Genomic DNA, 26,835 nt, shown 5'->3' with positions numbered 1-26,835 from the left:
AGCATCATCTCCGTCTTGCCAGGTGCAATTTCAGCTTGGCCCTGAGACAGTCAGGAGACAGCATGGTTTACGTCTGATGTAAAGAAGATGTACAGCTGGTGTTGGTTCCAGCACTTTAGCCCATGTTGCTTCACCAGCATTTTCCACAGCTTCATATGGCATTGCTGCTGTAGCGTTTCAAAGTGTAGACAAGCTCTTAGAAAGTGCACAGACAAGTGTAGCAAGGAGCTCTAAAAGGGAAGAATGGATTCGTGATTCTACTTGGGCAGCAGTGGAGCAGAGAAGAGTAAAGTAAATCTCATGAATGCTAAGCAATGTGCAGAGATAAGCAAGCAGCAAGAAGAATACAGAGCTCGAGACAGAGGTAAAAAGAGAAGAAGGGCACATATTGACAGAAAATGTCAAGACTCTGAAGATGCTGCCAAAGAGGTGATTTTACAACTCTGTCAGGACTGGCGCTAGAGTTTTTCACGCCCTAGGCGCACGGCCATTTCGCCACCCCGCACGCCGCTCCCGTGGCTCCAGTGGAGCTGCCGCAGCCGTTTCTGCGGAGGGTCCGTTGGTCCACGGCTCCGGTGGAGCTGCCACAGCTGTGCCTGCGGGAGGTCCACCGGAGCCACGCGGGACCAGCGGACCGTCCGCAGGCATGCCTGCGGCAGCTCCACCAAAGCCGCGGACCAACGGATCCTCCACAGGCACGACTGCGGCAGGTCCACCGGAGCCGCCTGCCGCCCCCCCTCGGCAAAATGCCACCCTCCCGAAAATCCTGGCGCCCTAGGCGATTGCCTAGCTCACCTCAATGGAAGCGCTGGCCCTGAACCCTGTATAAGATAATCAAGCAGCTAACAGGAAACTTTAACAATACTGGATGCCCTAGCAAAGATTTAAATGGAAAAATTCTTAGAGCAACAGATGAGCAAAGGAAAAAGATGGGAAGAACATTTTCAGGATGTTTTACATAGAGCAAGGCCAAGCAAATTACTAGAAATACATGATAAAGACGTACGTCTGAAGCTTGATATTGATTTAGGAGAAAAGCCATCAATAAACTAAAAAATTGAAAAGCAGTTGGAGAGGATAACATTACTGGAGAGATATTTGAAGCGAGTGATGAAACAACCCCCTAAACTTTCCTTGTGTTTTTTAATAGGCTATGGAATGGAGAAAAGAACCCAACTTGATGGAAAAGAGGCCTTCTAATATAATTGCCTAAGAAGGGTGACTTTACCAATGACAATAATTTGAGATGAATCACATTACTCTCAGTACCTGGGAAAAATCACATGTAATACCATTCTGGAACATACCAGGAAACTAACAGAACTCCAACCTAGAGAGGACCAAGCAGGTTTCAGACTACTGAGATAATGTGTAGACTATAGTGTTGTTCTCAGATATTTTATGAAACAAGCAAAGAGTGCCTAGCACCTCTTGTAAATTTTTATGGATTTCCAGGAGGCTTTGGACAGCATACATAGAGACAGTCTCTGGGAAATTATGGCGTGCTGTGGAATATCAGCAAAAATAATTAGAATAATCAAAGACCTATATGGTAATAGTGAATGTGCAGTGAGACATGGTGACAACATCAGTCAATGGTTTGCAGTGACAGCTAGAGTAGGGCCATATTATGACTTTGTCATGAGGAAAGTAATCACGGAGAGGAACCGAGAAATTTTCTGGACAAAATGATAAAATATACTTGGATGACCTTGTTTTTGCTGATGACACTGTCCCGCACAGTTCAATACATCACATAATGGAAGAAAAGACCCAGTTTTTGGTGGACACAGCAAAATAAGCTGGTTTGCTTATCGACAAGGGAAAGATAATATATTGCTATCAATGTTCCAAAGCAACCATCAGAGTAAATGGAGAAACACTAGAAGATCTAATTCCTTTTACTTACCCGGGGAGCAAGATGTGCAGTGATGGTGACACCATACTAGACATCAAGGGATGAATATCAAAAGCAGCAAACAACTTTCATAAACTTGAAAAGATTTGGAAAAAATAGCATGATCAGCACTGATATGGGAATATGAATTTTTAACACTGGCATTGTGTCTGTCCTCCACTATGGAGGAGAGTCATTGACAAGAAAATCAGCTCATTCCAAAATAAATGCCTGTGGAAGATTTTCAGAGTCCATTGGAAAGAGTGTATCACAACATCAGAAATTCTAAGTAGCGCACAACAATTTAATGGATCACACACGGTAATTTTGGCTAATTTGGGCCCACTTGATTAATAGATTTTCAAGTCCAAAAGGAGCCATTTTGATCATCTAGTCTGTGCGACTCCATAACATAAGCCACAGAACCTCACCCAGTAATTCCTGCACCAAGCATAACTTCTGTATGTGCTATAGCATAGCTCTTAGAAACAAAGATATTCAGGCTTGATTTAATAACTGCAAGTGACAGAGAATCCATCACCTCCGTAGGTAAGTTATTCCAATGGTTAATTACCCTCACTATTTAAAACTTGTGCCCCATTTCTAGTCTGGATTTGTCCAGTCTCAGGACTTATGTGATCCGATTCAACTGTGACACCAATGAGACAGTGAGCTGAACAAAAGGGGACCACATTGGACTGTTTTGTTTTGGCCATGTGATGACCAAGGGTCATTTGCTTTAGCATTCCATCTGCTTTAATAAATGTTACCGGCATCATTAACACCCCAGCTGAACCCAGGCCTAGAAGAGGAAAGAAATGCAGAAAAAGATAGGCACACACTATAAACCCTGGGAAGATCCCAAGTAAAGAATTCTAGCCCAAGTCTATTCACTGGCACCATGCAATAAGCAGAGTGTGTTCACCAGAACAATAATCGATATTAGTACAAATTATAAAACAGGGGGAAAATTACTAGGTTAATCTGTTGTAAACTGATTTTGACCCTGAAGGTGATCTCAGGTACACAGCATAAGGGCACTTTAAACTGTTTTATGCAAAGCTTAAAAAAGACCCAGCAACAAACAAAGGATTTTTTGTGTTTGCTAAACAAAGCATGAAAGAATAGTGACAAAAGTAGGAGGGGCCGAGTTTGTACAGACAAAGCCGAGAGGAGGAGCCCTTATGCAATGGAAATGCAGTTCAGTGGTCCTGAATTGATATGCTCATCCTTTAAACCCCTAGGGCTGGGAGATCACAGGGCCTGAAAGTCCATCAAAGAGCACTTCTCTGCATTGATCCAATCCAGAGCGGAAGGTTCGTGGGGGTTTGCTCTTCTCTAGGAGACTCTGCCTCAGAAGATAAGCAGCTTTTCTTCCTTGGAAATTAGGGAATCCCCAAACTCAAGAAAGTGTTATTTCACGGGTATCACGCCAGCCTAACCTACAGGGGCCTGTGAACTTAACGTTTTTTCCAAGATGGAGGGGAAAGTTGGGGGAACTGTGGGACATGAAACACTAAAAAGATGCTGATCATTGTTAATGCTTCAGTTGCTGTTCCAAGACTTTTCAGTTGCTCTAATAAATGAGTAGAGAGCACTCTAAACACTTCATTGTTTACATCTGGATGTTCACACACGGTGACCAGGAACATCTTGTCTCAAAAATCCCACTTACTTTTAAGACCACAATGTACCCCAGCAGAGCCCAGTTAGACATAAGCAGACTAAGCCCCGATCAGCTCAAGGGGACCTCCTATTATCAGTATGTGTTGGGTGGTGGAGCCCCAAAAATATTCCTGTTTAGGGCCCCCAATGGGCTAGCACCCACACTGGACCCCAGAGAGACAATTCCATGTTAGCTCAGATTCCACTTTTTAGCAGCACTAATCTCTGTAAAAGTGAGAAATAATAAACCTGGCGAATCTGTGGTACTGACTGCTAAGACCTTGAGCAACTCTCAAAGTGGGAGTAGCTTCAACTTTATTTCCAGTGAGCCAGCTCTACAACCAGGGCCCCAATTCTGCTCTGCCTGGCTTTACACGTGTGTAATTCAATGTCCAGCAGTGCAGTGACATTGGTGTAAAGCAGAAGCAAGTGAGAGCAGAATGAAGCAAAGTAACATTATAGCTGAAAGTCAGGGGCTGCAAATTATTAAGCAGTGAGTCATGTGGTACTGGGAAAATGTTACCAGGGCTCTAAAAGGAAAATACTGCGCCTTCCCCACAGAGTGCAAAATCTACATCAATGAAGATTAAGAGGAATCTTTTAATTGCATGCATAGCAGAGTTCCTGTTAACTGAAACCGAGGACACAAATCACATTCCCATTTCCACACACTGAGGAGCCCTTAACAGGTAATAAAACAAGATACATTATCCTCTAGTAAATAATACTTCAGAGGTTACAAAGATTGCCCAGAAAAAGATTGAAATTAAGCAGCACCAGTGTCATGATTGTGGTTATAAAGAGCCAGACACACTGATTTGCCTGCAAATAGCTCCTCCTGTGAGCTTTAAACAACAAAACACAGGAGGGGTGGGATTTAACCACAGCCTGTGTGTAACTCTGCAGCTGCTGAAGTTAAGGGGAAACTCCCCTCAGGCCAAAGTTGTAAAAATCTTCCTTTTAAATTTAAAGACTTTCTCTACCCTTGCTCCAGCAGCATGGTGGGAGGAGGAATTAAAAGATAAGCACTGTTGTATTTTTCTACATAAAAATGAATTGATATTAAAATAATTCTCCTTTAACTTGTCAAATAGTTATTGCCCAGTTTCCTTATGCCTCCTGGATGGAGCCATTTGACTGACTTACTTGCCTTATTTAAAACTGTAGGTTTCTCCATGCTTCACACACCAGCACCTGAAGGTGTTGTTTTCAGTCTATTTACTGTAGAAGGCTCTTTCAGTCTCATTTGCATCTTGCAGAACTCTACTCAGCACAATATTATTATTAATTATTTGCATTACAGCAGCACCTAGAGGCCTCTTGTCAGAATCAATGTGCTAGCTATTGTGCAAAGAGAGTGAAAGACAGGCTCCGCCCCAAAGAGCTTGCATTCTAATTAAGGGCTTGTCTGCACAGGGAAATTTACTGGCAGAATTACACCAGAACAAAAAAGTGTTCACTCAGAGAGTTATATTGCTATAGCTAGACCAGTGTCATTATGCTGGTACGTTTCCTCCTGTAGACAAACTATAAGATAAGATGTACACCACCTTCAGAAGGAAAGTGTATTTACATACAGATCACTGAAACACTTCTCCAGTGGCGGAACTGTCATTAAAATGCTTTTGCTGCACAACTTCTATGATTGTTTTTAACCTAATTAATAAAGTTGGGGTGAGGTGGAGAGTTCTTTTGTTTTGAGTCTCCATGCTATGGGTTATTAGGAATTAAAACACTAAGATTGTCTTCTTGGGTGTCCACTTTCCATCTCACTCCTCACCCCTCCCTGCTTTAAATTCAAGCTTTTGAGTTTTATGACTCTTCACAGTTTATCTCCTCCTTTATTCTCTACTTTTGTAACTTATTGCATCTCCCCTGCCCCACGCTAGCCTCCATTGCTTATTTTCCCTGCTTCTTTCATGAGTGTCTTTAACACCTTCCTCCATGCCACTCCTTATGCATGGAACACCAATCCTGAGCTAAGCTGTAAAGCCATCTCCCTGTCTACCTTCCTCACACCCACTTCTCCCATGGCGGTGCCCACATGAGGGAAACGGCCCACCAGGAGGAGCTAGGAAAATGGCCAGTAGGGATTGCTGTTGTTTACCTTCTTCATAGCTTGATTTTTAATGTGACCAACTCAAAACCATCTAGCTATGCACATAATTGGCCCATGTTATGTGCATGTTCTTACTATGAACTCCATCATTCCCCCTTCTTTTCTTGTGAACATGTATGGTGCCAGGAGCAGGCAAAGGTTATTGGGGAAGTTCACTATTTGAGATAACTTGAAAAAAAACCAAAAGTTGGCTTTTCCAAGGGATTTGATGCTCCCAGTTGGAATGAAGTTGATCTGATGACAAAAATTGAACACCAAGGCACATGCAGCCAAAAGGACGAGTGGAGATTGGGGAATAGGACCACCTTCCAGTTTGGTTAGGCAAATACCCTCAGTGGATGGCTTTATTTTGGGCGGGGGGGGGGGGGATTTTGTTTTGAGGGTGCTGTGTTGCAGCATGAGGGTAGTTACAGTTCCCTTGGCATATCAGTTATATAGCAGAATTTCACTCATGCACACTGATGGGTGGGGACCCAGGGAATTTTGCAAGTTAGAGCAAAAGCAAAGAAACCTGCTAACACCCATTAAGGGCAATGCAGCAAAGTGTCCTTTGATGTCCATTTTTACTGTCATTTCCCTGCAATGTTTATAGCAGTGCTTTCCAGGATGCTAGTGAAACGGCCAGCACCACAGTTTGTAAAAACAGTGATGAATTGGGGTGAAAAACCAAGTTTCTGATGAGAATGATCATGTTTGCAGATAAACTACCTTAGAGGAGTAGGGACAGATCCTCCCAGATGCTGAGTGCTCTCAATTCCCATTAACTACCATGGGAGTTTAGGGATTCTGTCACCCAGCAGAGCCGGGCCCAACATGTGATCATATTACTAATCAGTGGGCTTTGGACCAGGCTCTTATCAATATGGGGAATATCAACTTCACCAGCCTTGCTCAGCTGTTCTCAGCTACCAAAGTGGAGAGCACATAAAGGCAGGGAGGCTGAAACAAGGTTTATAGTGGGGGAACTGAAAGCCATTGAACCAAACCGTAAACCCCGTATATAATGGAAACCACTTCAAGCCAGGGGGTGCAGCAGCACCCCCAACACTCCTAGTTCCGGCATCTATGCATAAGGGAAGGGGTCAAGAATGCAGTGGTGCTCAACCTATTTACCATTGCGACCGCATCCAATACTACCTGTATGGCCCTGAGGATGTCACATGGGCTGCAGGAATAATGGGCCCTGTCAGAGAGCTTCTTTCTTACAGTATCTTCCTACACTAAGGGATGTGCACACAGCAACTAGACACATGTGGTGGGCTCCTGGCAGCTGCCTCAGGCTCCTGAGGCTCAGGGTGCAGGGTTGTTTCATTGCGGTGTAGACTTCTGGATTCGGGTTGGAGCCAGACCTCTAGGAGGTGAGAAGGTCTCACAGCTCGGGGGAGAGAATAGTGAGTCCTTTTGTGTCCATGTGCAATGCTTGTAAACTCCTTAGAAATATCAAATATGACATGTGTGGCCTTCCCATGTTTTGCTGTAGAAATTGTTAAAAGTTTCAGATGGGGGTTGGGAGCGCTCTCAAGCCATAGCTGAAGGCATGGAGAGGGTGAAACTTTAACAGAGACTTCTTTTTTCCCCCACAGATGGTTGTAAGGGTAGAAAGATAAATGGAGGTTAACAAAAACAAATAGAAAGTTTTAAATACATTGAATAAAATCTCTTCCCCCATCTCTCAAGTTTCATTTTCTTATAACATCACAGTCCCACTCCTGACAGCTGTCTAGTGGCTCAGTGAGTCATCCAGGGTGAACATTCTACTGAAAGAAAGAAAACAGGGAGGGGAGACCACATGCTTTCAGGCCCTCCATATACATTAGAAAAGCAGCCATAGGTACAAACACACGTCCTCCACTCTCTTTGCAAGGCACCTTTAAATATTACCCCACAACAGAGCAACCACAGTAGCTAATATCAAAGTAAAAAAACCAGCAATGCCCACATTGAACTCTGAGCGTGAAAGTTGCAGCGCTGTAAAGTGCCAGTGTAGCCATGGCCATACTCTCCTATTATACTATGCTTAGTAAATTAGCCAGTAAGCAGGGAGCAGACAATAATAGCCATCAAATGGGAATCTCCTAGGTTTGATTCGTTGCATCTTTAGTGTTTTGATAATTTGGTCCAAGGAAAGATGCACACAATTTGGTAGCTGCTAAAGTGGGATTTAATAAGTCTCCAGTAAAACACAGCATGTATGCAAACAGCCCAGAGGATTAGCCTGCACTTGCTTAGTTTAGAATTTGGTGCAGCCAGCCTGAATAATCAAGCGTAGGAACAAAAGTTGTGAATCCCCTCAGTGCACTGCTTCATTAGGATCTCCTTACAAAAAGAGAGAGAGAGAGAGAGAGAGAGAGAAAAGAAAAATAGGACTCATCTGATCAGTCAGATTTTATGGCATCTGATTAGACCACCATTTTCTCAGCAGGTCCCCTTTCTTTAAACTGTTGACTATGGATGGCCTGCTGAATAGGATGAACTTTGGACCGCTAAATTGCAGCATTATGGTTATTTAGTGTAATTTATGAAAAAGAGAGAAGTTGTGATCACCTACTTCATGTTGCTAATGATATCTCCATTTATCAGAATAGGTCTGAGTTTGGATCACCTGTTATTTTCCCCCCACAGTCATGGAACACTGTCCAATTACAGACCAAAGAAAATTACTTGCCCGTGGGACTGTACAAATGATAAATTAAGATTTAATAGCCCTTACATAACATTTACTACTGTGGGCGGTTCGCTGCCTTGTATCACATTCCACATCTTCCCAGTGTGTTTTTATTTAAAAGTTTTCACCGTTCAGTGTTTGCTTCCGAGCAATTTACTGAAAGTGGTTAAATCACTTGAATTTGGCTTTGGTTATTCGTTCGTACTGCAAATGCTTCACCTAAGACTCTCCTCATTAAAAAAAAACTAAAACCAAATCAAAAAGCACAACGTGAGTTGTAATATGGGGATTTAAATGAGGACTCTTTTTCTTTGCTCTATAGGAGAATCACCAGGGAATGATCGTTTCTATAGCTGGAAATCTATTTCTTTATTTTTTAGCCCCCTAATCATAAAACTACTAAGCATTGTTTATAATAGCAAAAATCCAGAGACTGATGGTTGCAGCAAACTGGAGCAATAGTACTTAAAAATGAACTCCTGGCAAACTCTGGTTTTTGTAGCAGATGCTGTTCATGTCCTAGTATAGCAAAAATCTAAGCCCCCACCAATCCTATGGCTAGAACTGCATTTTTGTAACTAGTTCGGGAATGGCCATCTTGGCCAGTAAGGGCTTATGTATAGGCGGAAGTTATTTCAGAACAAGGTAGAATGTGGATTTAAAGTGTTATTGCTATTCTGGAATAGCTCTCTGTGTGGACAGTTCTGTTATGGAATAAGAGTGACCACATGGGGATTTATGCTGATCAATTTCCTCTGCAGAGAAGCCCTTATGTAGCTTGGCTGGTAATCACATAGCAAATTCTCTGCCATCACACCTGTAATTTTGTATCTACACCTAGCACTGATTTTAGCAGTGGATTCAGAAGAGTTATCCCTTCCCACAGCCCCTCATCAGCAGCTGCCCACACTCCCAGCTCTATTGGTGTTTTATCACTGCTCTACCCCTTTCTGGGGAGGGTGATGGGATTTCTTATACAGATGCCATTGTACCCAGCTTACAGATCAGGTTTCACGGAGACTTTTCCATCACTGCAGGCTGCTGCATCCTTTGGCTTCTGGAAACAGGCCAGGATAGATCGCTGAGAATAATACGCTGGCTGCTTTCGCCCTGTCACCCAAAAATGTGGATGAGGCAAATGCAGCACCGTCTCTCACTGACTGGTGGAGGAGGCAAAGTATGTTACTTTCGCTAGGAGTTTCACTGACTGATATCTTTTAACTGAAAATTTCCCCACACTAAACTTAGCCAAGGGTTGGTGTCAGGATAAGAATTATTTATTTATGTGCAATGTTTGTAGGTTTTTTCCTTCTCTTTCTAGCATTGTTTCCAGTCATTTTTAAAGTTAATGGATGAGAAAAATAAAAAAAAAACTCTTAAAATCTGGGGAGAGGAGATATTATTCCATCTACTTCCCTGCCCACCCCCTCATTAATTAATAAATGACCGATGGGACTTTTCCCTCAAAACTTTCCAAACAAATTCATCTGCTGGCTGAGATCACCTGTGGAACATTTCAGCCACCAAAGGAGAACTTTCGAAGGAGTTATAAGCATTTGAAAATAGGAGAGAAAAATGCAAGTTCCTCAACTGTGGAAGGCAGAGACTGCTTGTATTTGTACTGTGCCTAGCACGATAGTGTCCTGGTCGATGACTGGTCCTAATAGGCACTGCAGCTCTACAAATAATGATGGCCATGGAGCTGAGACCCACAGCAGAGGGATGTCCCAGGCATAGCCCATACAACCCACTCTACCAACTACCAGAGATTTCTTGCAGTGGGGTGATTTTTGTTGGCCCAGATTCATAGCCAGAATCTGCCAAAGCTGCTACATAGCACTGACAAATCTCACAATCCTCCCTTCCTCCATGGAATAGTCTCTCTCTCTCTCTATCTTTTTTTTCTTTTTGGCACAGCCCTTGGCAAACATTAAAGACACTCTGAAATCCAGGATAGTGCACAGGCATGGCTGCAGTTGCAGAAGTTACAAAATAAGAGAAATTAAATGGACCTGACCCCATTTTAGATTCTACTCTTGACAGGCACCAGTCCCTCAATCTGTGTTTTTCTAGCCTTCGGCACTCTCAGTCTGAAAGAAGTTCAGGTGCATCGAAGTGGCCCGAGCCCTTTCTACACTCTCTGAGGAGGAAGGCTGAGTCACCCTATGGGGAAATGTGCTGCAGAAATCTCCACACATGCACGCGGAGGCAGTTTTGTCAAAGGTCAGGTAGGGTCAGGGTCTCTTGGGAAAAACCCGTTTTTTTTGGTGAACTGGTCATAATACCACCCCCTCTGCCTAGTTCTTTGCTAGCACTTTTCAGCAGTAGAACTCAGACCAAGGCAGTATCAGATGGGGAAACTGAGGCAGAAAGAGGGGGCAGTGACTTTCTCAAGGTCACCCAGCAAGCCCAGGGCAGAGCCATGAATAGAATGCAGGTCTCCTGAGTCCCAGGCCACATTGCCTCTCATAACTTGCCCACCTAGCGCACACCCTGCTTAACCTCTCTTGCTTGGACAAGGTCCTCATATACCTTTCTCCTTGGGCTGTACATCTGGACATGATGCTCTATCGCTTCTCTCGGGACATGCTGAGGAGCTACCTAGGGTATAGCATTATAGAGATTGACATTGGAGATGGGTAAGGAATTATGGCCATTCATCCAAGATCGACGTAGTAAATAACCGCAGCTCTTGTACGAAGCAGCCATTTGTTATGCAGGTCAGTGAGGGAGTCTTTCAAGGTCTGTGTGCAGCTTTCTAAATGGTCTGCCAACCAAGATGCTCATGCTTCCCCCATGCAAAATACTCAGCAATGACACCAAGAAAGGAGGGAGCCAGAAGACAGCTTTTAGTTGAGCTGTCAACATACATAAGTGTCCACAGATGTCATCAAGTGTAAAGAGGCACTGGCAGCCATTTGACATTGTGGTCACAATTCTTACCATAGAAATGGCAGTTCCAAAATGATGCCAGTCTCCTCACAGACCTCATCGTTTGGTACCTGTGATCTCTAACTAAATGGGATCATGGCAGGTGAACAGAGATCATTCAAGGCAAACTCACAGGCAGGATGAACACATAGGTTGCCAGAAGATCTTCATGACATCTCTGAACATGGCAAGGGAAAAAGCCCCAGCTAAGATTTTATAAGCTATGTCTTTACATATTGGCCACTAAACCTAAGTGACTGTCCAGGTAAGTCTGTGTCAGCAGAATGGGAACAATGTCGTAAGAGCCTTTTGCTCTGAGGCAATCCATGTTTATGGATTTTGAAAGATCAGGCTTTCACTCAAATAAAAATTTGTTAGAGGGCCCATCTCCATCTATGAATTGCCAGGCATCTGTTCTCCTCTGAGACGATGCAGATTGCAAAGCCCAGGACAAAGGGCCTGAGAGCCAGAGATCATCCATTCTCCATCAAGGGGATCCTTTCAGAGATCAGACTAAGCCAGAGTCTGACCACTGCTTGGGTAAAGCTTTTCCACCATAACCAGAAAGCCATTTGCAACAGCCACTAACCTCCCCAGCCTCTGAAACAAATCTTGCTAGTGTCAGAAAGTTCTGCATGGGATAAGAGAACCAGAGACTCTATGAAGTTCACTAGGGACCCATCAATTAACCTGGGATGTGCTCAACTCTGATATTACAGTGATGGGAGCCAGTACAAAGCCCTACAGGCAGGCACTCTAAAAAGTAGTTACATGTGAAGTGAGGAAAAGCAACCAGAACAATGCAAAAAGAGAGGAGATGGAGAGGGAAAAGTTTGGCCAAGATGAAATCTCCTAAGCTTGCATCAAAAGCCAGGGTATATGTAAAGTCCATACCTGCAGGATGGGGGCTTGATTTTTAAAGGTGACCTGGAAAAGCGGGCAGGGGAGGGAAGAGGAAATTGAATTGTGACCTTTTCACTTCACTTCTTAGAGAGCTGAAATGGTTTGGTTCTGTTTACTAATTGAACGTCTAGGGTATGGCTACACTTGCAACTTCAAAGCGCTGCCACGGCAGCGCTTTGAAGTTCGAGTGTGGTCGCAGCTGCACGTACTCCACATCCTCTACGGGTGTAGCTTGCAGCGCTAGGAGCTGCGCTCCCTGTGCTGCGGCACTGTTTACACTGAAGCTTTACAGCGCTGTATCTTGCAGCGCTCAGGGGGGTGTTTTTTTCATACCCCTGAGCGCGAAAGTTGCAGCACTGTAAAGCGCCAGTGTAGCCATGGCCCTAATCTCTCTCTTTTGCCGATGACTCCAGGGAGGACTAGAGAACTCGAGCAGGAGTTCTCTCAGTCTTCATGTGAAGAGGTAGATATACAAATCTTTACCAATGAGAGCTTTTTCACCCACACTTGGTGGAAGGGTAAATTAAGCAGGTGGTTTTGTTTTGTTTTTTTAAAAAAAGAAAAAAATAGTTAAGTACTCCAAGCAACTGTTTCAACTGCTCAGGTTTCAATCTCTTGGGATGTCATAATTCCAGCACCAACAGGGAAGCCATGAATTCATATTTCTGAGGTTAAAAAGCAAGCAGGAAAAAAAATCTCACTTGTTAAAAAGGAAAAAAAAAAAAATCTTTTCTGGCTTTCTGTATATGTCGCAAGAATGAAAGATATCATGGGGCACAGACCCATTTTTCCCCCTTTACAATATCATCCAAAACCCTGCACAGAGTAAACTGTATGACACATTGTCCCGAGCAGAATTTGAGGCCATGGCCTGAGGAATGATACACATTTCAAACCTCATAGATCCTTAAGCCACATCCTGTGGCATCAAATAATTTTATAGCCATTCTTCGTTGAAAGCAGATAAGAGTCAAACAGTTACTCTGATCAACTTTTTCACCACTAAGATAACTCAACAACATTAATTTTTTTAAAAAATTAAAAGCTGGTGAAGGAGGGAGTTTCTGCTCCATTGCACTGATGCAATTGATTTTGACCAATTTTTATAAACACATCAACATTTGGGCATCAAGGACTTGACAAACATGTAAAAGGTGAGGCTCCTACTTCATTGCTGGATGCTATGCAACAATAATTTGGCTGTGTTTTCATCACTTACATTCATTAACAATTAAGAAATGCTAAGCTACTTCTGGAACCTGTTCGCTCATGCTATCCCTTGCTGGCAGGAGTCTGGAGTGTGAATGAGCCCTTGGCATCATGGTCAGATACATTTAGGGGTAAGTGAATAACCACATAATTTTGACTAGCCAGGGTGTGGGCTCATGGCCTCCTTTTCTGAGACAGATCACTTGCTGTGCTGAAGTGTGAAGGATAAATAGGCATAAAGATGAAATTTGAATTATCTAGATTGGGGGAAGAAAATAAAACAACCGGTTTAGAGATACACTACAGAGAAAATGCAAAAAGTATGGTACTACTTAGTAATGCCTAGATGACACCTGGGTTACTCCTTTGCACTAAACTAGCAGCAGTCTGGGAGGCCAATCTGAGGTTCAAAGCAATAAGAAAAAGTTCCTTAAACAAACAAAAAAAAAACACACAACAAAAACCATGAAGCAGAATACAAAACTCAAATGTGCAGCGTGCAGACTCCCAGTAGGTCAGGCGATACTTACAAGTTACCCAGCACACAGGATATTAGTATTACAAATTATTTAATGGGAATTACTCTAATACAAAATAGCTTTTGTGGATATGCACATATTACAAAGAGCTGAAGTGTCAGATGGGAAATTTCTTAAACTAAACTGAGACCTTTAACCATGTATCAGTAAAGACTGAACACAAAGAGCAGATTGTGAAGGAAAAATAAGGGTTCAATCAAAAACAATCAAAAGGATTATTATTAGTAGTAAATATTTACATTACAGTATGACCCAAAGGACCCAACTGGGAACCACTTCCATTCATAACATTTACTCACACGAGTAAAGGTTACATGATAAAGCCCTATATAACTACTTGAATTAAGAACACAAGCAGCAATTTGGTCAGCAAATTCTCATGGATATTTGTTTCAAAGTTATGAAATGTAGGAAAAATTAAAAGGTTTGGGTGACATTGGAAAGAACACCTAATCTCATCCCCCCCAACTACATATTATGTGTTAGGACTTGTAAAGACTTCTTTTTTTAAACAAAAATCATAGTTATTGCATAGAATGTGGTTTTTAAAAAACATTTCAAAGACCAAGATATCTTAGACCACAATGTCTTTTTCTGGAGTTTTTCCTCCTTTGGAAAAAGCACAACGTTTGGGTTCTGACAAATATTACACCTTTATTCCGTGCATCAAATCTCTTTCTGAAAGTCTGAACTGACAGCATGTCTGGTCACATGATTCCAGTTGACACATTTGGCCAACGGTGATGCTTTAGGACAAAATTATGAAAAAAATGACAAATTAACAATGGCAACTAATCAATAAATGACACACTATGGAACCCGTGAACCTGATAATGCAACCTCACATTTTTCCAGTTTCATCCAAATAAATTATTAGAGCTAAACATTTGCAGGTCACAGTACCACTTATTTCCAGGGAGATTATATATATATTTCCCCCACAGATGGAACCATATAGATTATAACTCTAAAAAATAATGTTTTAAGAATGTATTTCCTCCCACCTAACGCAGCCTCTTTAATAAGGAGACAATGATACGTGGCTGCTTTCAAACAGAGTTTGATGTAATGCAATGTTCTGTAGATAAAGTTACCATACACAATACCATCCGAACTACCATCGATAATGGCATAGGTCTTTTTGTTTGGTTTTCACTAAGTAAAACACCAAAACAAATTATATTGAAGAGAACACTTGCGATATTTCAACACTTAACCAGTCTGCCTTCAAATAAATTCCCCTTCATTTCAGACAGTTGCTGTATTGAAGTATTAGGGTAACAATACCGTTTGATACAAAATGATTTACTTTCATTCTTATTCCTATTTTCAGTAGCTGATCTATCATTTTCAAGCTGAGAACTCACACTTACGGCTTGTGCAAAAGTGAATTTGATTTTGTAAATCTGAAGAAAATCTGTTCTGCCATTTTGGAACTCACAGCAGCAGAAAAACCTCTGGGAATCACCAGGTAAGAGATTGTTCTACAGCTTGCCTCATTCACAGCCCTGCACTCATATTCTGATCATTCAGAGGCAAACCAGGATGGGAAGACGTCAGATTTGGCATGTATGTAGTCCATACTGAAAAATACACTCTTGGCTAATGGGCTAATTTGCAAAGTGCTGAGCCTCTTCCCCCTCTTCCTCCCACCAGGTGCTCAGCAGCTTGTAGGATTGGGTCCTAAAGTAGAAAAGAGTTAAACATAGTTTGCAGGGAATGCAAATAGCCTCCTGGAAGTATGTAGATGTGCACAGAGAAGAGACAATAATATATCATTTTTAAAACTATTAAATACACTTTTAAAGCTTCACTTACTCAGTCACTTCCACTGCTCCAGGGAAACATGAAGTAGCAGTTCCATCAAAGAATACATTCTTCAGCGTCATAGCTATTATGAGCTGGACAGCAAGACTTGGGAAGGATCTGGAAAAAAAAAGATTGTTCAAAGCTTACTTTAAAATTAATCCCAGGCTTTCGGGACCTCACTATTTGGAGTCTATAAATTTCCATTTATATCACATATGGTGCATTATGGAAAGGCAGAGCCCTCCTTATGTTACTCTTCTCCATCCCTGTTAACCTGAACTTGGTTCAGGTGGTCCTCTGAAATGCATCGATTACTTTGAAAACTTCTTGGCAAGCTCACTTGATCAAATCAAGTTCTCTCTACGTCTGTTCTAATTTAAGGGGAGTTGACTGTACATTACAGTTCGCTCTCAGGGGATCGCACTCGCCTAATCACACCACTCCCCTGTCACCATTCAGAACGGTGTTGTGGATATGACAAAAAACACACTGCCCCCATTGTAAAGAATAGCCTGTACGGAAAGAAGGTTGTCTTTAAGCCTTGAGAGACCAGACCTTACTTTCTTAGCTGGTAAGCTTTTAATGATGTTTGGAACCAAGAGTTCTCTTGCTGTGGAAATTGTCCATAGTGTGCCATGAGTTCCACTGGCATTGATTAGAGGCTTGATACTAGTTCGTTACAGTGCTATGATAGACATTAAAAAAAATTCAAGCCTTTTGGCGGATGTAGTTGGCAAAGTGGAGAGCATCATTTTTTCTTGAATGACGGCCAGCATCTGCAGGCATTTACACCTGGCTTTGTGACTAGAGCATCGCTTTTCTTACGCGAGTGTGTGGACAGGGTTCCAGTATCACAGGTAGAGGAGGATGACCCTCAGAAACTTCATGGAGGGTAAACAGAAAGCTGTAAAAGGCTCTAAGGGGAGAGAGAGCCAAGGGAGGAACTTTCCGGTGTGGGGAGTGAACCATTCAAGCTAGGAAGTGCATCAGTGCAGAGACCAACCAAGGAAAGGCTGGGAGTGAAGGCAGACTAACATCAGTATCACACAGCCACTCTGCTCTACTTACTCTCCTCTCTCACAGACTCATGTATTGCTCAGTACCCACTTCACCTTCCTCCCCCTACGGCCAGGGGGCATTTCAGTCATTAGCCAGAGCAAACTTTCATATTGGCATTCATAGAATATCAGGGTTGGAAGGCACCTCAGGAGGTCATCTAGTCGAACCCCCTGCTCAAAGCAGGACCAATCCCCAACTAAATCATCTAGGATGACCAGATGTCCTGATTTTATAGGGACAGTCCCGATTTCTGGGTCTTTTTCTTATACAGGCTCCTATTACCCTCCACCTCCATCCCGATTTTTCACACTTGCTGTCTGGTCACTCTAAAATCATCCCAGCCAGGGCTTTGTCAAGCCTGACCTTAAAAAACCTCTAAGGAAGGAGATTCCACCACCTCCCTAGGTAACCCATTCCAGTACTTCACCACCCTCCTAATGAAAAAGTTTTTCCTAATATCCAACCTAAACCTCCCTCACCGCAACTAATGGCATTAATGGCAGCGACAGGGGCCAGCCCATGTACGGCCACATACAACCCTGTCCACGTGAGACAATTGTAGGATGGGTGCCTAGTGTCTCTAGCTCTCAGAATTTTAATCAGGAGTCTGGTGATTTGGAGGTGTTTATTTTTTTTGTCTTCATTAAAGCAGCAGCTGCTGGAGCCAAGTGATTAAAAAAAAAAAATCTGAGCTTTGTAAAGTACATTTGGCTTGGCTGGCCAGTTCTTGCTCGCATGCTCAGGCTCTAACTGATCACCATAGGTGGGCTCAGAAGGGAATTTCCCCCCACCCCCCATGTCAGATTGGTAGTAACCTTGGGCAGCGGTTTCACCTTCCTCTGCAGCATGTGGGCACGGGTCACACACCATGAGTATCTACGTATACCTCATTTCATCATTTCCCTGCCATTGTGGGGGGCCTCAGGCCCTCTGGGGCACCTCAGGCCCTCCTATCCTCTGCCGGGGGCACATACCCAATCTAGTCTCCAGGGCACTGTAATACTTCAGTCTAATTTCAGTTGCGGGTGGCCTGTGATATACAGAACATCAGGCTAGAGGATCTGGTGGTCCCTTTTTGCCTTGAACTAGGACACTTCTCACCCTCAGGACTCTAAAGAAAAGCTTGGTGGGTGGGGAACAAAGTGACTGCACTGTAAATGCTCAGCAGCCAGAAAGGATTGCTGAAGAGAAGAGAACACAAACAGATTCATTCGAAAAGTCCCATGATTGTTGAACCCTCGAGGTTGGCAACAATTGCAAAAGGAAATAAACCTGAGACTGGGAATGCTTAGAGCACGCCACCATCTTTCTTAATCCTGTGCCCTTCCCCCCAGCTCTGAAAACCCTTATGTGCATGCTTCACTACCAGAAGTCAGACCATGCCCCATAAGGCAGTAGGAAGTGGCACAGGCGATACAGAATGTCCTTTGTGGGTTATCCAGACACAACAGGCCAAAACAGACAAATATAATTTTAATAAAACCATTCAAGTGCACAAAGCTGGCTTGTACCTCCTTTCTAAGATTGCAAGGGCATTGGGGCAGGCCTGTCCTTTCACTACATGTGCATCCCACAATGACACCCCTAATCTTTGACTGAGGGCTCCAGGCCCTGCTACAGTACAAACGTCAGATCCATAAGACACTTTATATCAACAAAATAGCAACCGAGTACTTAGGTGCACGGCCAGCAGGTTAGCACTCGTTCCTGGTGCCAGGCTTCAGTGCCCAACGTACGCCATTGTCACCTCAAAAGTAAGCCTTTTGTCTGGAGCTATTGGGTGACTTTCACTTCTGCCCCATCAGGAGCCAGGTTTGCCCTGTGAAACAGCTACAGTTGCTGAAGGAAACAACGACCTTCACTTCACTGAGTTACCAATGCAAAGACTACCCCTGCTTCAGTGGAAATCCTTATTCCAATCCTGCAGCTGGACACATTGCACAGAGCCAACTGCAGGATCAAGACCTCCGTGTGTATTAGTTGGGGACAGAAACTGACCTTTTATTTCTGTGAAATCTTCCCTAAGTGTCTCAATCTTTCCCACATACCCATGTTCAGACAGAGCAAATTTTCTGAACTACTTAGCCTAAAACATCTACAGGATGCAAGGTCAGCAAAAAAACAGCTGAAAAGAATCAGAGCCTGATCAATTAGGGCATTTTTATTAACAACTTCTTTACTGTTCTGTAGAAAATCTAAACTTTGTATATGCTTAAAAATGTTTCTAGCCATCTCTGCTGAGAACCTGCCTTCAAAGTATCTGCTCTCCTACCATAGCCAGCCTGGCAGAAAACTGTCTCCAGCCAAACATTCACAGCAATCAGAGGTGTGAATTATTTGCCTCGCCCTATTCATTACAATGAAATGTGTCCCTATCACTGCCCATCACCTTAATGAAGAGTTAATTTCAAAATCTAATTGGGAGCTAAAAGTGCTAATGCTATTAAGCTGCCTAAGCAACAAGCACATGGACTGGGGGCAAAGTACTTGTTAAAACAATGGGCAAGATCCTCAGCTATTGTAAATGGAAGTCAATGATCTAGAATGGTTTATACCTGCTGAGGGTCTGACTCAGGATTTCTGTGCACTAGTGTCACAGCACACTAGTACTGAAGAATGGCTGACTTTCTCATTTTTGCCATATAATTAGAAAATAAATCACAACTCCCCAAGTTGAGAAACACTACTGTAGCATACAGAGCAGTATAAACAAGTCATGCATCCGACGAAGTGGGTATTCACCCACGAAAGCTCATGCTCCAAAACGTCTGTTAGTCTATAAGGTGTCACAAGACTCTTTGCTGCTTTTACAGATCCAGACTAACACGGCTACCCTTCTGATACTTGAAGTCATTGTATGAAATTTTAGTTTGTACTGACTTCGCTAGTGCTTTTCATGTAGCCTGTTGTAAAACTAGGCAAACATCCAGACGAGTTGACGTACTCCCCTGGAAGAGCTCTGCGTACCCCTGGGTGGGAATCAGTGGTTAAAAGGGTCTCCAGGGATGGGGTTTCCACCTCTTCGCTCGCTCAATGTAGGTTTTGAGTCTGCAACCAGATCTGTATGGCTGGGTCCAGCTTGAAAGTTTTCCTGATAAGTAAGTGCCTCTCTCCTTTGTACCATTCCCTCCTCAGTGTTTACACCTTTCATATAGATTTGCTTACAATTGTTACTGTTAGGCCCAGATTTGGCAGTTGAATCCATGTGAGGAGATGTTTTTATCCACACAATGCCTGATTGAAGTCATGCTCTAAAGTTATGTTATCACTCAGGCCTAAATCCTCCTAACTTCCATAGGAGCCTCAATATCTTTGTGGAGCGGCTCCTTTGAACAAATGAAGCCAAACCTATGGCCAGTGTGGGACCTTTAAAAAAAGCTAAGTTGCAGACATCTCCACTAAAGAGACAGCAACACCCCCATGATGGAACCCAGGCAAACGCAGTATCCACAAGTTAATCATGCCCGAGCGTCTTTTCCATGATATCAGGCCTCATCCCTGGAAACCTGGGTTCTATTCCTGGCCCCACTTGGTGACCTTGGACAAATCACTGCCCCGATGCCTCAGTTTCCCCATCAGTGAGATGGGGATTCATAGATTCTAGGACTGGAAGGGACCTTGAGAGGTCATCAAGTCCAGTCCCCCGCTCTCATGGCAGGATCAAATACTGTCTAGACCATCCCTGATACACATTTATCTAACCTACTCTTAAATATCTCCGGAGATAGAGATTCCACAACCTCCATACCGCCTTCCATTTGTAAAGTGCTTTGAGAGCTATCGATGAAAAGCACAATGTAAAAGCCATGTGTGGTGGTGGTGTTGCTGTGTTGATCCCAGGACATCCAAGAGACAACATGGGTATGGTAATGTCTTTCATTAGACCCACTTCTGTTGGTGAAAGAGACAAGATTTTGAGCTACTCAGAGCTCTTTTTCAAGCCTAGGATGTTCTGAGTACCTTTCCAGACCTGATGAAGAGCTCTGTGTATAGCTAGCTTTTCTCTTTTATGAACAGAAGCTGATCCAATAAAAGTTATTACCTCACTCACCTAGTATCTCTGATATAAAAGTTGGTACAGTATTGTTAAAATACCAACAGCAGCCTAGGGATAGGAGGAGAAAAGCCTTTTCCCCAGGAATAGGGAGGAGGGTGGGTCCTAGGAGTTAAATGGATATTGCTTCCTAATCCTCAGGCTGGGAGAAATCACATTTGTATTTCCTGCCCCAGCCCTGGGTGGAGGAGAGAGAAGGACCACCCAGCCAGGCTGGGGAGATGTGCATGTCCATTTCTCAGCTGCAAGGGGGCTCCTCCCATCTAGTGGTTCTAATTGTTCATTTCAAGTCAGACAACAATAATCTGGAGACAAGGTTGTTTGGGTCCCAGGTTCAAATACACCCCAGGTTGGTAGTGACTAAAATGTGCTGCCATCTGATGGTCCTTTGTTAACTCATTTGAAATGAGCATAGTGGTCTCAGCCCACAGCTTGGCTCAGTCTACACACCCAGGTTCTGCGGCAGTACAACTATTTCAGCTAGGGGTGTGGCGTTGTTACCAAAAGTTACATTGGTACAGCAATTATATAAGCATAAGGGTGCCTCACACCAGGATAGCTTATTCCACTTGCCATACAGGAACAGCTATACGGGTATAAGCACATTTACACCAGTATAACTGCGTCTACACTGGGGGAGTTGCACTGCTTGAAATATACAAGGGTAGCTAAAGAGGTACCGCTGTGTGTGTAGACAAGGCCTTAATAGATGGGTATCCACCTCTCAGAATCCTGTCCATTGCATTTGCTAGTCAAGGCATGTGGCCCAGGTAGGGGGCCAATATTAGCCACTGCACCTGTCATCTGGGAAAGCAGAGGATTTGTTTCCCAAGCTACCAGCCCAGCACCATCCAGGTCATTAAATTAAGGTCCAGGGACCAGGGCACAGAGCTGGAAACCTAAGTTCTGTTGCAGGATCTGCCATTCTCCTGCTTGGTGATCTTGGGCAAGTGATCTGGGTGGGGAAACTCCATTCAAAAGTGCTGAATAAATGCTAGCAATTATTACCCAGTAACACAACACAGCAGTGCTGCATATATACTAGTGATCCGTCTTTAGATCATTGTGAATAATTCTAAACTCCTCAGTTCCATTTCCTAATTGCATTGATAATCCCTGAACCAGAAAGCACACGAGGGGCCCTAAAGATACATTGAAGTCCCAGGAAGGATGCTTGCATATCTGAGGGCAGGATTCGGGCTCAGCTGTTTACCTCATCTTTCAAAAGCTGAGCTCATTACATACCAGTAAGGCTTTTAAATTTGATTTATTACTCGGCGGCACAGAGAGTTATTGCATACAGTTAATATTTGTAAAATTAATTGCAATTATTCATTTATCTGTCACAACCTAGTAATGCATTTGTATTATTCATTATGGATAGGTATGCCTGCATTAGAGGATTTAAAACTCACTTTTCATGGAAGTGTCATCGCTCAAAGCAAATCAAAAGAATAGAAAAAAAATAAGCAGTTGAATTGAATTGTAAAGGTTTTTGTAAGCAGAATGGGTTTTACTTAGCTAACGACATCCTTCCTCAATACCTTCCATAACACTTAAAAATATGGCGTGTATCAGTGATTGGTGTTTAATTACTCATGAGTTATCCAGGCGGTAGCCCATTATGTAATGTATAAAGGCCCCAATCCTGAAAGTGGATGTCTTTCTTAAGTACTTACATGGCCTCCTTTATTGGGGAATCTGCACACCTCCTAATCTTTCATGTATTCACCCTCACAAGCCCCCTGTGTGGCAGGGCTATGCTATTGCCTCCATTTTACAGATGGGAAACTGAGGCACAGAGAAGCTAAGGGCAAGATTTTAAAAATAATCAATTTCCTAAAGATTCAGATATGCCTCTGGTGGGGGGAGGGGGGAAGCAGTTTGCAAAAGCTTCTAGCAGCATAACTCCCATGGAAGTAGATGACCCACTACCTCTGAGGCTCTGGGCCTAGGCCCTTCTGAAAATCCCACTAGACACCAATCTGCATTGCTACATGCCTAAATACCTTTAAAAATCTGGCCCTAAGTGACTTGCCTATCACCACACAGGAAGTCTGTAGCAATGCATGGAACGGAGGTCTCCCATCCTCAGTCTGCACAGGCAGAGCCTTGCACCTGTGCAAAGCACCACTGATGTGAATGGGATTCTTTGCTGGCACAAGGTTTACTGCCTGGGTTCAAATGCAATACTGGAGTCTATGGAGTGATTTGGTCAACTCTACCCAGCCCATGGGCTGATGAAGCACAATGCCCCAGATCAAGTATTTGGTGGCCTGCTTCGGCAGCTTTGCCTGGGCTGCTTCTGTATGGAGTCAGGATGAAGGATTCAGTGAACAAGCTCTGCATCTTTTCCATGACTAGGCATTGACCAACAGAGCTTCTATCATCTTGCAGGCTTTGGCTTTGAGCCATTAGTCCATCCTATCTACTGAGTATGACAAAAACAGAGCCCAATGTTGGGGAAAGGAAAGGCATCCAGACATAACCTCTTCCTCCTCCTCGCAGTAGCCCAAAGTAGCCCCTGTGGCCCATAGGCGCATCGTGGGTTTAGAGAAGCATGGTTAAGCAGAGAAGAATAGTGGTGGGATGAAAACTGCTTTATGAAGTATCATGTCCCAGTGAACTTGCAGGGAAATTCTCATGAGAATTCAGCCAAGTTCTGCTCCTTTCCCTATGCCTTGGAAAGCATGGGTAGGGTGCAGGAGTGAAACCTGTAAGAGCATGGCTTTGCTACTGCTGGGGAAGGGAGACCTGCAGAACAGTGGATGGAAAGAGGTCCAGGGGATTTCCCATAATAACTATAAACCTCCCCTTCCATCTGAGTGCTGCAACTTGGGAGGGGGGAAGGGAAAAGCAGGGCCTAGTTGCTCAAGAACAGGGGAGTTGGGTGCTGTTCCTAGCTTTGCCACAGACTTCCTGCTCGGCCTTGATCAAGTCATTTATATCACAATTTTAAAACACATGTGTAAATATAGGCACCTAAATCCATAATCAGGCAGCTAAATCGATGTCCTAATCTTCACAGTTGCAGAGAACACTCACCACTCATTGAAGGTGAGAGAAGTTACGCGTGCTCAGTATTCTCAAAAACAGGCTGCCTGATGTCTGGATGTAGGCGATTAAGGCCTGGCCTACACACAGTTGCACTGGTTCAACTAAAGGCGTGATATTAAGCTGCTTTCGCTAAAATTGGTGTTGGATGCCATCAGATGGGCGAGGGACAGCTACATAGAACACATCACCAGATATCGGCAATACCAGGAGGGATGAGCTGGAGTGCAGTAAGGAAAGTAACAAATACTTTCCTGATGGATTGTGTTTTTCTAAATGGACAACCTACCCTACTTCTCAATTACTGAGGGACAGTCTTCACTCGGTTAGAATTTTGCTTTCTACAACCAACTCTCTGTACAACTGCTCATGAGTGATGTACTACAGTACTTGGATGCAAATATCTAAACCGTATTCTAAAATTTATTCACCTAAATTGGCTCATTGCTGATTATGTACTATATATATTACATGATTTTTAAAAACAAAATTTTGTTTTTGTGGATATTACTGAGAGGTACAGACACTTTTCTCAACCTGTGTATTATATAATTTTAACATTAGCTTTAATCAAATTTTAAATCCGAGCACCTGACATTCAGTTCATTAACGACTGCAAAGTGCTTTGAGATCTGCAGATAGAATGCATTACAGAAGTGCAAAGTATGAAGCTCTGAATGCTGATGCTATCTTACATGCTTCTTTGGATGTACATAATGACTAATCTCCTAATGGTTTTCTAGTTTCCTGCTAACGAGAGAGACAGAACTCCAATGTCCCTGCCTTAGCTCAGTGACACTTAGCACATCCGTGGGCTGTGATTAGCATCCAAGCTACCCTTTTAAACTTCAAAAATTATTTCATGGGTGGAAAAATTCCAAATGTAGGTCACGTCTACACTAATGAACTTGCAATGGCACAGGTGAACTGATGCAGCTGCGCCTGTAAGATCACTCGTGTAGCTGGTCTAGGTTTCCCACCCACAAAGCGCTGTGCGGACGAGGAGCAACATCAATTTTGCTGACATAAGTGTAGTCGTGGCCTCACAATTATGGGCCATCTTCATTTTGTGCCTCTGGAGCTGAGCTGGCCTGCAGACTTTGGGGGCTCTAAAAAGAAATATTAGCAAAGAACTACGTTTACTTTTTTTAATATGCTAAAACTTTCCATTAGCTTAAGCCCTTTCACAAACCCCCAAGACAGACGGACTGGGCTAATTGGGTGGGTTTGCACTGGTACAAACACCCCAGCATAAACGAGGCCTTCGTTGGGGGGATAGTCAACTCCTACTGGGGAAGCGCATGCAGATGACCAGTGCAGGTGAAATAAACTCAACATTGTCAATAATAAAATTCCCCTTGTGTTCAACCTTAGGCGAGTGCTGAATGCTTCTGAAAACTGCCCTCTGTGCATTACAGGGTCACTTTGCAGGAGTGTCTATAATCTTTTCACTACCGAGTTTGGTTCCAGAGTCAAGGTCGGACAGTGTGATCCAGAGATCAAAGGGAGCTGGTTCACGGCAGCAGTTGTACTGGTACTGGGTGTAGTATTTAAAATTCTATGAACCCAAATGTTGCTGACCCTTCTTGTTTGGCAGAAAGCCTTGCCCGCAGGTAGGAGCAGTGGTCAAGTTTACGCTGGGATTCCCTAACAAGTGCCAGCTTAGCCCAAATTAACCTGAGCCGGTTTCTTGGTACAGATGCAGGATTATATCTTGAGCTCAACTGAACTGGCTGATTTGCACCCTAAACTTCACTTAGGGTAGAACAGAGACTGTTAAAACTGAGTCCTGTTATAAGGGCTGGTCCCAATTTTAGCAGAAATCAACCAACCCCCTACCAAACTTCAATTCACTGCTTTGTTTGTATTTCACCAGAACTACATGATTTTTTAATGCATTTGGTGCTAGTGCAGGTGACAGACTGGTAGCCCAAGGCTTGTCTACGCTCAGTTTTTGCACCAAATTTAACTACTTGGATACCAAACCAGGTTATATCTACATAAGCACCTTTAACTGTGCCCACTGTAGAAGCTTGCGCTGGTGTCACTAAATCAGTTTTATCTTTTTAGTTAAGTTGCTGAAAATATTGCTAGCAGAGCTGGAGCAGAGATATTCAGCCAAGGGGTTGGAAACTCCCCACCCCAGGGCTGCCCGGCGGTGGGGGAGGAGGCAAGTGGGGCAATTTGCCCCATGCCCCAGACCCCACAGGGGCCCCCACAAAAATATAGTATTCTACAGTATTGCAAACTTTTTCTTATGGAAGGAGCCCCCAAAATTGCTTTGCCCCAGGCCCCCTCAATCCTCTGGGCAGCCCTGCCCTACCCCTCCATCACATTGGGCTTGCTCCTACTGCTAATAAAGTCAGTAACAAAAGTCCCAGGCTTGGAGGTGCAGGATCAGGCCTAGTGTTCTAGAAACACTAATCAGTTTGGTTGTAATCCACAATGTGGTCATTCTGCAGCAGAAACGGTGGAATTTCCACAAATCGATCTGGACAAAATAAAATAAATAAATAAATAAATAAAAACAACAATTTCTCCCACAAAAAAGGTGTTTTTGCTATTGAAATAGCCCCTTTTGTTCCCGCCCCCCTAGATCAGCTTGCAATAATCTGTTCGCGCGTGCAAAGCAGACCTGGCTGGTTTTGCACCGGTCTGGGGGTAGATGCTGCCAGGATCCTGATGCTGTTTTCAACAAATCCCCTGTGGAAAAAGAAGATACTAAGTGCTTGGAAAATGATTGCATGGTGAAAGAATGTTGTGCTAGATTCTGACCTCAGTCATACCTCTGTAAAAACTGGAGGTAACTGAGATCAGAACCTTGTCTATTATGACCAGAAGTCCCAACTCCAGCATAAAAGTGCTGACTGTCCCTGGCCTCTGGATAGGTCAGAAGCCCAGAGAGTTTCCAGTTCTGGCCTCTCTCTAATT

This window comes from Chelonoidis abingdonii, chromosome 8, assembly GCF_003597395.2.
Source record: "Chelonoidis abingdonii isolate Lonesome George chromosome 8, CheloAbing_2.0, whole genome shotgun sequence".
NCBI classification, from domain to species: Eukaryota; Metazoa; Chordata; order Testudines; family Testudinidae; genus Chelonoidis; species Chelonoidis abingdonii.
Note: the sequence above shows the minus strand (reverse complement) of the source record.